Source organism: Cryptomeria japonica, chromosome 5 (assembly GCF_030272615.1).
Source record: "Cryptomeria japonica chromosome 5, Sugi_1.0, whole genome shotgun sequence".
Classification (NCBI taxonomy): Eukaryota; Viridiplantae; Streptophyta; class Pinopsida; order Cupressales; family Cupressaceae; genus Cryptomeria; species Cryptomeria japonica.
Window position 1 is genome coordinate 916,918,789 of NC_081409.1, and position 14,458 is coordinate 916,933,246.

Consider the following 14,458-nt stretch of genomic DNA (forward strand, 5'->3'; position numbering starts at 1 on the left):
CAACATTTAACAGGGTATATAGCCGGGCGATCCCTAATAGGATTGGTTCCTAACAGGACCTTTATTGTAAAGTGTTTAACCTGACTAGGCTCCTAACAGAGAAAACTTCAAAAGAGTTCACAAATAGCTTGTGGGTATTCATTCCCACCGTAGTTTTTCCCATTCGGGTTTCCACATGAAAAATCTATGTGTTATGGGTTGTGAGTTTTTATGTGATGATTGTGTGATTCTGATTAGGTTAGATATGCATGCAGTGTTAAATGGTTGTGGTATTATTGATACAACTCATGCATGATTATATCGATGAAGTAGTCATCAAGATTGGAGATCTGTTGAATGATGTCTGAAGTACTTTTGTTTAATTGGTTTAGCTGTCTGAAGTATTTATGTTATATGGTATTGCTATGGTTAAGTACAGTGGTGAAGGCAACCGGTTAGCTGTGTTTTAATATGATAAAGTGTTGAAGCAATTTTTTGTGTGTGTACTAATTCACCCCCCCCTCTCAGTAGCGATTAGGACCTTAGTAGTTCATCATTATTCATCAATTGGTATCAGAGCTCATCCAGGTCCTTGGTGCTATAAGCTTAACCGATTGAGGAAAAAGAACATGTTGTAATGATGAAGAGGGAAGGTCCTAAGTTCAATAGGGATAACTTTAAAATATGGAAGGACAAGATGAAGATATATATCAAGAGTTTGGGTGCACAACACTGGAACTATGTTGAGAATGCTTATGTAATCTCCTATGGCATTCTAACCGATGATTAGAAAAGAGAGATACAAGAAAATGGGCAAGTCATGAAAGCCCTTATTAGAAGCTTGTCCGATGTAGAGTTCATTGATGTACAAGATAAGGACAATCCAAAAGAAGTATGGGACAAACTGGAATCCATTTATGGTGGTGATGAACATGTTAAGCAAGCTAAGGAAGAAAGCCTTAGAGGAAAGTTTGAAGATATGAGGATGGTTGAAGGAGAGACCATTCAGTAGTATGGCATAAGAATCAAGACAATGGTTGGAGAGATCAAGAGCACTGGTGGAACAATTGATGATGCCACTATTGTCAGTAAAGTTCTGAGATCACATTTACCGGTCTATGCAATCAGGGTTGTCGTTATTCAAGATCTAAAGTCTATCGATAAAACCAAGGTATCTTTAGACTCTATTATTGCAAAGTTGACTGCATATGAATTGAATGGCTATGATGGTAGTGTTCAGAAGACTGAGTCAACCTTTAGAGTGTCTGCTTCCTCCATACCAACCAGGAAAGGAAAAGAGGTCAGTACTAGTTATGAATCTAGGCCAAGAAGAGATATGGATGATGAGGAGATTCTTATGGAGTTTGAAGCTCTTCTTGCCAAGAGACTTCTGAAAGGCACCAGAAAATACAAAGGTGAGCTTCCTCTGAAGTATTTTTCCTGCAATAAGATAGGACATATAGCTGTCAATTGTCCTAATAATGACAATAAGGATAAACCAAAGAGGTTTAGGAAGTATAAAGGAATAGGTAGGATAAATTGTCTTGTTGCAGTGGATGAAGGTGTTACCAGTGAGGAATCTGAGGATGAAGAGAATGAGGACATAGTGTTTGTGGTTGTCAAGGAAGAGTTGTCTGACCAGAAAGCCCTTGTTTCACATATTGACAACTCTAACGAGTGGATCATTGATAGCAGGTGTTCTCACCACATGACCGATGACCGGAGAAAGTTTCTGTCTCTTGAAGAATATGATGGTGGTGTTGTCTGGTTTGGCAATGATGCACCTTGCATGGTGAAAGGAAAAGGATCCATCTCACTAAATGGAAAGAGTAGTGCGGATGATGTCTACTGGGTGGAAGGCCTTAAGCATAATATTTTGAGTGTTGCTCAACTGAACGACAAACGACTCATACTAGAATTCAAAGGTGGAGTCTGTAGAATAATTGGAAAGAGTGGTGAACTTATTGCCACCAGTAAGCATACCAGAGGAAACCTGTTTTAGCTAAATGCCAAGATTAGTCAGTGCCTGATGGTGAAATTTGATGACAGTTGGATATGGCATAGGAGACTTTGTCATATAAATTTTGACAATATTGTAAAGGCTAGTAAGATCAAGGCAGTAAGAGGATTGCCTTTGCTGAACAAACCAGAGAATGCCTTGTGCAGAGAATGCCAACTTGGGAAGACGTCTTCCTCAACATTCAAAGGTAAGTCTTTTTCTGCAGAGAACTTACTTGATCTAGTGCACACCGATCTATGTGGTCCGATGAAAACTAGAAGCATTCAAGGAGATCGGTACTTCATGATTCTTACCAATGATTGCTCAAGAATGATGTGGGTCACATTCTTGAAAGACAAATCTAAGGCATTTGGAAAGTTCAAAGCCTTTAGGGCATTGGTGGAGAAGGAGAGTGGTAGAAGGATAAAATGCCTAAGGACCGATCAAGGAGGTGAATTCACTTCTGATGAATTCAATAAGTACTGTGAGGAGAACGGGATTAAGAGGCAATTGTCTGCCCCAAGGACACCACAACAGAATGACATAGTAGAAAGAAACAATAGGACTGTGGTTGAAGTGGCTAGAACTATGTTGATCCAAGGAAATGTCACTCACACATTTTGGACAGAAGTGGTGAGCACTATAGTCTATACCATGAACCGGGTACTCATTAAGAAAGGTAAAGATAAAACCCCCTATGAGTACTAGAATGGGAGAACTCCCAATGTGAGTTATTCAAAGTATTTCGGAGTAAATGCTATATCAGGAGAGGTGAGCACGTGAGTAAGTTTGATGCTAAGTGTGATGAAGGAATATTTTTGGGATATTCCATTAAAAGCAAAGCTCTCAAGTGCTACAACAGGAGGACTCATAAGATTGTTCAGAGTATCAATGTCAGGGTTGATGAATCCCCTAAGAAGCCTAAGGAAACTGGCAGCAAGCAAATGGAAGATGAATTGGGTTTAGCCTTCTGGGAATCGGTTAAGAAAGAAACAAGTGACAAACACTGCAAACACCTTAGTGTTTCTGTACCAGTAGAAGTTTCAGCAGGTGAAGAAGAAGATGAAGCAGCTACGGTCATTCATAGGTATGTAAGACTACATCATTATCCAAAGAAAATAATAGGAGACAAAGATGCAAGAATACTTACAAGGAGAAAGGTGAAAGAAAATTCTTGCATGATTTTAGAATTTGAGCCTAAGACCGCTAGAGAGGCATTTACCGATGAAGACTGGATAAAGGCAATGGAAGAGGAGTTGGACCAGATAGAGAAGAATACAACATGGTCCTTGGTACCCATACCGGAACACAAGAATGTCATAGGTACCAAATGGATCTTCAGGAATAAGTTGAATGAAGAAGACACAGTGGTAAGGAACAAGGCAAGACTTGTATGCAAGGGATATGCTCAGGAAGAAGGAGAAGACTATGGAGAAACCTTTTCCCCGATGGATAAACTGGAAGATATCTAAATGCTACTTGCATTTGCAGCATTCAAGAGATTTAAGGTATACCAAATGGATGTGAAGTCTGCCTTCTTGAATGGAATCCTGGAGGAAGAAGTATATATAGAGCAACCAGATGGGTTTGCTTTGTCAGAAGATAGTGACATGGTGTGCATATTACACAAGGCCCTTTATGGATTAAAATAGGCACCAAGGGCATGGTATGAACAGTTACACTCTCATCTTGTGAAGATAGGATTTCAGAGAACAAGTGAGGACAACAACATCTACCTAAAATCTAAAGGTGGTCAGATTCTGATATGTGAAGTATTTGTAGATGATATAATCTTTGATGGAGATGATGATACGTGTCATGCATTTGCAGATGAGATGAAAAAGGAGTTTGAGATGTCTCTGATTGGAGAGATAAAGTTTTTCATTGGTCTACAAATTCAACAGATGAAAGAGGGTATCTTCATTACCCAGTCCAAGTATATCAAGGAGGTATTGAAGACCTTTGGCATGGAGGAGAGCAAACCAGTTGGAACACTGATGGTGATCGGCTACAAACTAACAAAGGAGGATGATATAGTGTTGGTGGATGAAAAGGAGTACCGGTCAATGATCAGTAAGTTGCACTATGTGGTGCATAGCAGACTGGATATTGCTCATGCAGTGGGCATAGTGCTCCATTTTTAGAAGAGCCCAAGAGAATCCCACTTGGTTGAGGTAAAGAGGATTCTTAGATACCTAAAAGGGATAGTTGATTATGGATTGTGGTATCCATACAATGGTGACTTTGATCTCAAAGTGTTTATCGATGTAGATTGGGTAGGTAATGTGGATGACCGGAAGAGCACAACCGGTAGAGCATTCTTCCTTGGTGGAAGACTAGTCTCGTGTACGAGCAAGAAGCAGAATTGTATTTCCTAGTCTATAGCTGAAGTGGAGTATGTGACAACATTTATGAACTACACTCAGGAAATCTAGATGAATCATGTACTAAATGGATTCAATGTGATTATATCTGAACTGGTGAGTATATTTTGTGATAATACCAGTGCAATAAATATTTCCAAAAATTTGGTATTGCATGCTAGGACCAAGAATATTGAGCTTAAGTATCATTTCTTAAGAGAAAAGGTTCAGAATAAGGAGGTTGTGTTAGAAAATGTTTCCAATAAGGAGCAGCTAGCAGACATATTCACTAAGCCCTTACCGAAGACTACATTTACCTATTTGAGAGGTGCATTAGGGGTTCTGCCCCTTCATAAAGTAAACTAAAGATGTGTGCTCCACATCAGTCAGGTACTACCGTGTCAAATATTATAGGATTGATGTGTTGAAAGATGCTACTTCATGGGGGGGCAACACAGTGGAGACCGAAAGCTTGTGCCTCCACTTTGGCATTGTTGTCAAAGGGGGAGAAGATATCTGATGGTGAAGATATATGATGGAGAAGATATCTGATGATGAAGATATATGGGGGAGAAGATATATGTTTGAAGGACAATATGCAAGTGTAAGAAGTGATTGAGCAAAGTGCACACTGACCAGTCTAGGTGGTGGTGGTGATATTTTAAGTCAAACCGGTGTATGTTATTGAGAATGGTGCAGATACTGAGCAATGATACACTGAGTATTGCCATCAATGCCAAAGGGGAAGATTGTTGGCATATGATGAAACGGTGATAATAAATGTTGTCATTGATGTCAATAAGTGCTAAAGCGGGTGAACCAGTATGAAGATTAGAATCAGTTATGGTCAATCGAGATGGAGTGGATCGGTGTCGAGGTTCACTAAGTGTGACTACCGGTTGGTAGTCTCAGTTCATCTCTAGGGTTACCAGTGTGGCTTGTGCAGTACAACCGATGATGTTTTATGACTAGTTAGTTAAGGAATAAGGATAAGGATAGAGATACCACATCATTTGTGTGCATGTGAAGGATTTATTTGTGGTTCTTGCATGTGAAGATTGAATGCATTGAATTCCTACCTCGGGAATGAGCGATTTTCTTAGCGGTGTGTGAAGAGTGTGTGATGGGTTATTGATTTTCAAATGCAGTGAAGATTGGACAATGTAGAATGTCTTGAGATTTGTTTTAGATCATTTCATTCTATGTAATGTGTTTTGATGGTTAGGATTGGACCACTTGTAAGTGTAAACTTGAAATATTTAAGGTTTAGGGTTTGTGCTATTGACCTAGTTGTTTTCTATTAGGTCGATGAGTTTTGTTATTGTAGTTGGTTGGCAAAAGTTGTGTTTATGTCTGCATATTGGAGATTTGAACTTGCCAAACCAGATTGAGGAATCTGCAGTGTGATTGCAAGAGAGAGGAACTGAAAAGGATTTGCCTTAGCAAGAAGTGTCATTATTAGATCGATGTTTTACCTGTTGTTTTCTAACCATTTCAACAAAAGGTAAATCCCTTGATCGGATAGCTTAAACGAGCTTTGTTGTAAATCCTCTAACTAGGTGGCTCAAGGTTATTGCGTTATTTAAATCCTCTAGCGAGGTAACTCTTAACAAGGTTTCAACCTTTAATAGGGTATATAGCCATCCCTTAACCGAGTGATCCCTAACAGGATCGGTTCCTAACATGACCTTCATTGTAAAGTCTTTAACCGGACTAGGCTCCTAATATAGCGGACTTCAAAAGAGTTCACAAAACTTGTGGGTATTCATTCCCGCCGTGGTTTTTCCCATTCGGGTTTCCACATAACAAATATGTGTGTTATGGGTTGTTAGTTTTTATGTGATGATTGTGTGATTCTAATTAAGTTAGATATGCATGCAGTGTTAAATGGTTGTGGTATTATTGGTACAACTCATGCATGATTATATCGGTGAAGTAGTCATCAAGATTTGAGATTTGTTGAATGATGTCTAAAGTACTTTTGTTTAACCGGTTTAGCTGTCTGAAGTATTTCTATTTAACCGGTATTGCTATGGTTAATTACAGTGGTGAAGGCAATCGGTTAGCTGTGTTTTAATATGATAAAGTATTGAAGCAAAAAAAAATTGTGTACTAATTCACCCCCCTATGCCCAAACTCATGAGCAAAAAAAATAGGGCCACTATTCATCAATACAGTATTCATCAATACAGTATTGAAATAAAGACCAAACTCCCCCTATGAATGATATATCTCTAAAGCTCTAAATTATATATGTATCTCTCCCACTATCAATATCTCTCTCCTTTGATCTCACTTTCTTTTTCTTTTTCACATCAATATCTCTCTCCCTTTTACATCAATGCTAGAAGTCTGACAAAAATATCAAAGCAAAAACTTAAACCACTGAATCACAAAGCTGACTACTCCCCCTGAGTAGTAGCATCCCCACATCAGTGCCAGAATGAATAGTATCTTTGATAATGCATACCAGACTGATGCCAAACTGCATCAATCAGTTCTCTACTACAGGGGAAGAAACTCCCAATCTTTCTCTTAGGTACTCAAACAATTCCTTGGGAAAAGGTTTAGTGAAAATATCTACAATATGCTCTTTAGTGCTCACATAAACCAATCTAACTTCATTTGCTTCCACCTTTTCCTTCAAAATGTTATACTTGATAGATATGTGCTTTGTCTTAGAATGAAATACTAGATTCTTTGACATATCAATAGCAGTAGAGTTATCATAGTGAATAACTACCGGTCCATTACAATCCACTTTTATATGCTTCAACATTTGCTTCATCCATAAAACCTGTGTACAGTTAGTAGCAACAACAACATACTCGGCTTCAACAGTAGATAAAGAAGTACATGACTATTTTTTGTCGATCCATGAAACCAAATTCTTTCCAAGAAAGAAAGCTCCACTAGAAGTACTTTTCCAGTCATCAACATCTCTAGCCCAATCAACATCAATTTCTCCTTTGATATGAACTTTGTTGATTGTAAAAACTGTTGTGCTAACTGATGGGGAGGGGTTCTCAAAGAGAGTCACACCTGGATCACTAGGTAGTTGAATGATGTTTTAGTGGGTTCCTATCACTCTTCACTTGTCCTTTAACAAGTCAAACACTGAAACTCTCTTGGAGTGCTCCCTATCAATTTGTGCTCTTTAGTTGCTTCAAGCATGACTGAGATTCACAAGGGTAAATCCAACCATCAAAAACTAACCAACTCTCCAACATGTACTTGCAAGGGTTTTAGGGGGTGTTTTATAGGTGTTACAATTCCAATCAAATGATTCTTCAACTAGTTTTTTACCATTTCCTCATTGCTCCCTCTTTCTCCTATTTTCTAGGCCTAGTAGCCCCAGAGCCCCAATTAGCCCTACCTTACCAATTTTTGGGAAATTACTCAAAAATATCTCAAAGGACCTTCCAACACCTTTGGTGATCCGAGTACCCTTTTGGACAAACTTTTGAATCCACTAGGGTGGACAATCTGATCAGTTCGTACTAGTACGAATCCCAAAAATGACACTCTTGGGGGGTTTTGAGTTAGCAGACTTCTTCAAAAGGTTTTAATTCTTTCTGCACCCTATCACACCTCCACCTCTTTAATGAGACTGTATCCTACATCACACTTCCATTCCAAATACTTGGCACATTCACAACTCTTCATCCCTGCAAGCAATTACAAAGTTTTCAATCATTTTCCTAACCAAGCTATGACTGAGATTGCCTATGAAATGATGGAAAGTTTCTTCCAAACAACTTCCAAGCCATTACAAAACATATTTATACTTTACAAGGGTTCCATAACTTGAATCCCAAGGGTCATTGATCAAAACGCAAAGGATTTCAAGTTGGAGCCATGACTGGGCTCTTAAACCCTTGCTCAGGCCAAGAGCAATACAAATTTGTAAACATACTTCAAAATTGCACTAAGGAAAGACACAAACACCTCCTGAGCAATAAAATATCATACACAAAACCACCATGAAATAATGGTAGCAAGGTCAATCCATTATATACGGACTGTTGCTCCAAGAATTGAGAAAATACAAGGTAAAGTCTGGAAATTGTCTTCCAATTCTATTCAAATGTGCTCAAAGATATTCCAACCTATGTACAATAATTCTTATATAATTTAATATGTCATTTTGGTCATAACCAACTCTTCATCAGTTTCCTAACCATCAATTTACTCAAAAATGCAAAGTTGCTCAAAAAGTTGCAAAAAGTTGTCAAGCAACAATGACAATTTTTGCTCAAATGTGCATTCTTACATTTTATGCATTTCTACTCAAACTAAACCTCCTAGGATGACTCCCTAACATAAAAATTACATGAAAAATTTCTAATGAGTATTTACAAGACGTTTTACGTCATAATGCAAATTTGTGCCATTTTAGGCTTACAAGGGCTCATAGGCCAAAATTTGAGAAAACAAACAACCTAGGTGACAATCATCCTTCAAATGACTATAAAACACACATGTGGACCTATGAATAGTCCATTATTCAAACACCTATTCCAAAAATGGACCATCACACTAAAATCTGGAAAGTGCATCAACAAAAATTTTTAAAAGCTAGGTGCACATGCACCATACTCCCCCAATGAGAAAGAAGTCAAGTGACTCCTTCAGGCAACAAAGAAATGATAATTAAAAGATTATAAAAGTCTACTTCAAGTACCCAATTAGCCTTAGATGCTATAAGTTTCTGCCATTTGATCAAATGCTCCATATAAACGGTGTGCCTTGTCTTCTTGAGAATCCTAGAATCCAATACTTTCTCAGCTTGTGGCATGGTTGCAGGTGGTAAGGGCGGGTTTGAAAGTGCTTGAGAGACCTTTGAGACTTTGCTACATTCCTCTTGAAGTGTTCCCTTATACTGCACCAAATCTGCAACATTAAATATAGGAGATAAAGCCATGTCTCCGGGTAGGTCTAGTTTGTAGGCATTGTTTCTATACTTGGCCAAGACCTTACAAGGTCCAATCCTCCTCATCTGAAGTTTACTAGGGACACCTTTCTGGAGCCTTTCTTTGTTCAAATGAACCATGACCAAGTTCCCAATAACAAATTGTATATCCTTTCTCTTTTCATCTACTTTATCTTTGATCTTTTGAGAGGTGTCTAGTAGGGTTGTCCTAACCTGCTCATGATAATCCTGCATGGATTGAGACATGTCCATAGCATGTCCACTCTTTTGTCCCATCTTCCCAACATTTTTGAGCTCCAAAACAGCTCTGGCATGAAGGCCATACACTATCTCAAAAGGGCTCTTACCGATTGATCTATTCACACTGTCATTGTAGGCAAACTTGACTTGATGGATGATCTGATCCCAAGCTTATCCATGCTCCTTTGTCAAGCACATATGAAGGTTTCTAAGTGTTCTATTAACCACCTCTTTTTGGCCATCCATTTGGGGATGGTAGGCTAAACTGAAAGACAAGTTAGTACCCAATCTTTGCCATAAAGTCTTCCAAAAATGACCAATAAACTTTGCATCTCTATTTGATACTATGTTGATAGTTAAGCCATAAATCCTAATGACTTCCTTGAAAAATAAGTGAGCAATATGACTAGCATCATGAGTCACCTTACATGGAATAAAATGGGTCATTTTGCTAAATCCATCTACCACAACATAGATGCTATCAAATCTTGATTTGGTCTTGGGCAAACCAACAACAAAATCCATACTTACACACTCCCATGGTCGGTTAGGGATAGGTAAAGGCTGATAAATACCAGCATTAAAAGAAGTACCCTTGGCTCTTTGGCAAACCACACATTGCTCCACATATTTTTTGATATCCATTTGCATCTTAGGCCAATAATAGAATCTTTGGACAAGTTCCAAGTCTAATTCAATCCAAAGTGTCCACTTAAGCAACCATTATGCTTCTCTTGCATCAAATTTTCTCTCATGGACCCTCTAGGTACACAAAGTTGTCCTCCTTTAAACAAAAGACCATCTTGTAAGGTAAAATATGCATATTCACCATGAAAATGATTTCTAAACTCTTGACAAACCTTGTAGATGGCAGCAAAGTCTTCATCTTCTTGGTATAAGCCCTTGAAACTATCTACTCCAATGCTCTTGATTTGCACTTCTTGAACTATTAGCAACCTTCTACTTAATGCATCAACAACTCTATTGCATTGTCCTTTCTTATGCTTAATGGTAAAAGTATATGACTGCAAATACTCTACCCATTTGATATGCCTATGATTCAACTTTTCTTGTGAATTGAGAAAGCTAAGAGCTTGATTATCAGTATAAACCACAAATTCTTTAGGCAGCAAATAATGCCTCCATTTCCTAATTGATTGAAAAAGTGCATATAACTCCAAATCATAAGAAGAATACCTTTTCTTGGCATCATTGAGCTTCTCACTGAAAAATGCAACCGGTCTATTGTCTTGACTTAAGACTACTCCCACTGCTATATTGCTTGCATCACATTCAATGGTGAAGAGCTTGTCAAAGCTTGGAATAACTAGTACCAGTTGAGTATCCACCTTTATCTTCAAGAGGTCAAATCCTCTTTGTGCTTCTTGTGTCCATTGAAACTTAGTCTTCACACCTCCTTTGATTGTGTCAAGCATAGGTGCACATATCTCACTAAACCCTTTGATGAACTTCCTATAAAATTGTGCCAAGCCATGAAAACTCCTCACTTCACTTGTTTTCCTAGGTGTGGGCCAAATGATTATGGCTTCCACCTTAGAGGTATCCATCTTCAAATCACCACTTGAGATTACAAAGCCAATATATATCAACTCTTATTTCATGAACTCACATTTCTCTAAATTGATGGTTAGTTGTTCATCACATAATTTCTTCAATACAATCTCTATATGCTTAAAATGTTCATCTTTAAACTTGCTAAAAATCAAGATGTCATCTAAATAAACAAAAACAAATTTACCAATATAATCCTTGAGTACTTCATTCATGAGTCCCATGAATATGCTAGGGGCATTTGTGAGTGCAAATGGCATAACAAGCCATTCATAAAGTCCTTATGTGGTCTTTAATGTTGTCTTCCATTCATCTCCCTCCTTGATTCTGATTTGGTGGTAACCACTCTTGAGGTCTATCTTGGTGAAGTATTCAACACCTCCTAAACAATCCATCAAATCTTTAATTCTTGGAATGGGAAATCTATATCTGATTATAATCTGATTGATGGCTCTAGAATTGGTTCAAAGTCTCCAATTACCTCTCTTCTTTGGGGCCAAAACAGTGGGAACTGTACATGGGTTGATGCTCTTCCTTATCAGACCATTGTCCAAGAGTTCTTATATTTGCTTAGCTACCTCTTTATTTTGCTTCGGTGTCATTTTATAAGCTACCTTATTAGGCAATGAGGCTTCGGGTATGAAGTCAATTTGCTGACTTATGGAACGTTGAGGAGGCAAGGTTGTTGGTGTTCCATCACTGATAATGTCCTTAAACTGATTTATAATATGTTGCACTTCATTGGGAATGCATACTTTCTTCTCCTTGTTTTCTTCTTTTGGTTTTACTACAAGTGCAAACCCCACTCCTTCTCCTTCCTTGAGAGTGTTGATGAACTCCTTCTCACCAACCAATAGCATATTGGGACCCTTTGATCTACCCTCTTCTTGGTCTCCTATGGACTGAATTTTATAGGTGATCCCATCTTTTTCAAAAGTATAGGTATTTTTTTCCCCATGGTGTATTGCTTTTTTGTCAAATTGCCAAGGCCTACCTAGGAGTAAGTGGCAAGCATCCATTGGCAAGATGTCACATGAGATTTCATCCTTGTAGCCTCCTATAGTGAACTCCACCCAATTTTGTTCATTCACTAGAACATGTTGCCCCTTGTTGAGCCAAGTAACCCTATAAGGATCACTATGTGGGATTCTTTGTAGGTTGAGCTTACTCGCTGCTTCTTTTGACACTATGTTATTAGTGGATCTTGAATCCACCACCACTCTACATACTTTACCCATAATCTTGCATTTTATCCTAAACAAGGATCTTCTTTGGCTAGGTTCCTCCTTAACCGATTCTTTAATCAAGACTCTTCTTATCATGAGATTCTCTCCAACTTCAGAATCTAAACTCACTTCTGATGCCTTCATGTTTGGTGCATCTTCTTGAACATAACTTACTCTCCTCTCACCTCCTTGGGATGAAGAAGACTTCTTAGGACATATATAGGCTAGGTGTCCAAGTTGCTGGCAATTGTAGCACTTCATTGTGGTGAAATAGGACCCTCTTCCTGATTCACTAGACCTTCCTCTACTAGAGGTTCTAGATCCCCTTCCTCTATAGCTGCTCTTGCTATTGGAATCCCCACTTTTCTCTATCAACTTGGATACCCCTTGGGATCTTTGGTCTACACTTCTTCCACCATAACTACCTCTATGATCTTTGCCATCTCTTCCCCTACCTCTACCTCTGTTGCTTTGCTCTTGTTTCTTTTTACTCTTCTCTTCCACCTTGAGTGCCAATTGATATCACTTATGAACAGTACTAGGACACAACAAACTCAACTCTTCTTGAATATTACATCTCAAGCCATTCAAGTACCTGGCTACCTTGATGCTTTCATCTTCCACCACCTTAGATCTCAAACACAACTTCTGAAATTCCTCAGTGTACCTGCTCACATCTAGTTCTCTTTGTCTCAAGTTTTGTCTCCTCTTGTGTAATTGAATTTCATAATCTTCAAGGATATAGGCTTATTTCACCTTGGATAGCATTCCTTTCCAAGTGGCTATTGGGTTCTTACGCAAAACTTCCACCAAGTCAAGGCTGCTCCTCTCAATCTAGATTTGGCTACCTTCACCTTTTGTTCCTCACTAATCCCATCATATTCAAAGTGATTCTCTAATCCTTCAATCCATTCCATGATTACTTTTGGTTCCATTTTTCCACAAAAAAGTGGTACTCCTTTTAGGGATTTTCCTCCTAAGGATTTGATGGCTCCAAGGAAAGGTTCTTCAGGTCGAATAGGATCTAGTTCAAGTGTGATATCCTCTTCTACTACTTCCTTACCCTTCCCTTCATTGATTTGGATTGTTACTTTCTTGGTCTTGTCTTCAACTACGTCTAGTTTGCTCTCCAACTGTTGCAGTCTTACCCTCAGGAGTCTATTCTCTTCTTCTTGATCTTCTACTGTCTTGGCTAACTTTGCACTGGTCACCATCCTGAGGCTATTTTCTCCTATTGACTTAGTCTCTGACATGAACTGGCTTCTTCCCAAATCTTAGCTTGCTCTAATACCACTTTGATGGGGAGGGGTTCTCAAAGAGAGTCACAACTGGCTCAATAGGTAGTTGAATGATGTTTTATTGGGATCCTATCACTCTTCACTTGTCCTTTAACAAGTCAAACACTCAAACTCTCTTGGAGTGTTCCCTATCAATTTGTGCTCTTTAGTTGCTTCAGGTGTGATTGAGATTCACAAGCGTAAATCCAACCATCAAACTAACCAACTCTCCAACATGTACTTGTAGGGGTTTTAGGGGGTATTTTATAGGTGTTACAATTCCAATCAAATGATTTTTCAATTGGATTTTCACCATTTCCTCATCGCTCCCTCTTTCTCCTATTTTCTAGGCCTAGTAGCCCTAGAGCCCCAATTAGCCCTACCTTACCGGTTTTTGGGAAATTACTCAAAAATCTCTTAAAGGACCTTCCAACACCTTTGGTGATCTGATTACCCTTATGGACAAACTTTTGAATCCACTAGGGCAGACAATCTGATAAGTCTGTACTGGTACGGATCCCAAAAATGGCACTTTTGAGGGGTTTTGAGTTAACAGACTTCTTCAAAAGTTTTTAATGCTTTTTGCACCCTATTACAACTAAACCTCTTCAATGAGACTCTTTCATGTATCACACTTCCATGCCAAACACTTGGCACATTCACAACGCTTCATCCCTGCAAGCAATTACAAAGTTTTCAATCATTTTCCTAACTGAGCTATGACTGAGCTTGCTTAGGAAATGATGGCAAGTTGCTTCCAAACAACTTCCAGGCCATTAAAAAACATATTTACACTTTACAAGGGTTCCATAACTTGAATCCCAAGGGTCATTGAGCAAAACTCAAGGGATTTCAAGTTGGAACCATGG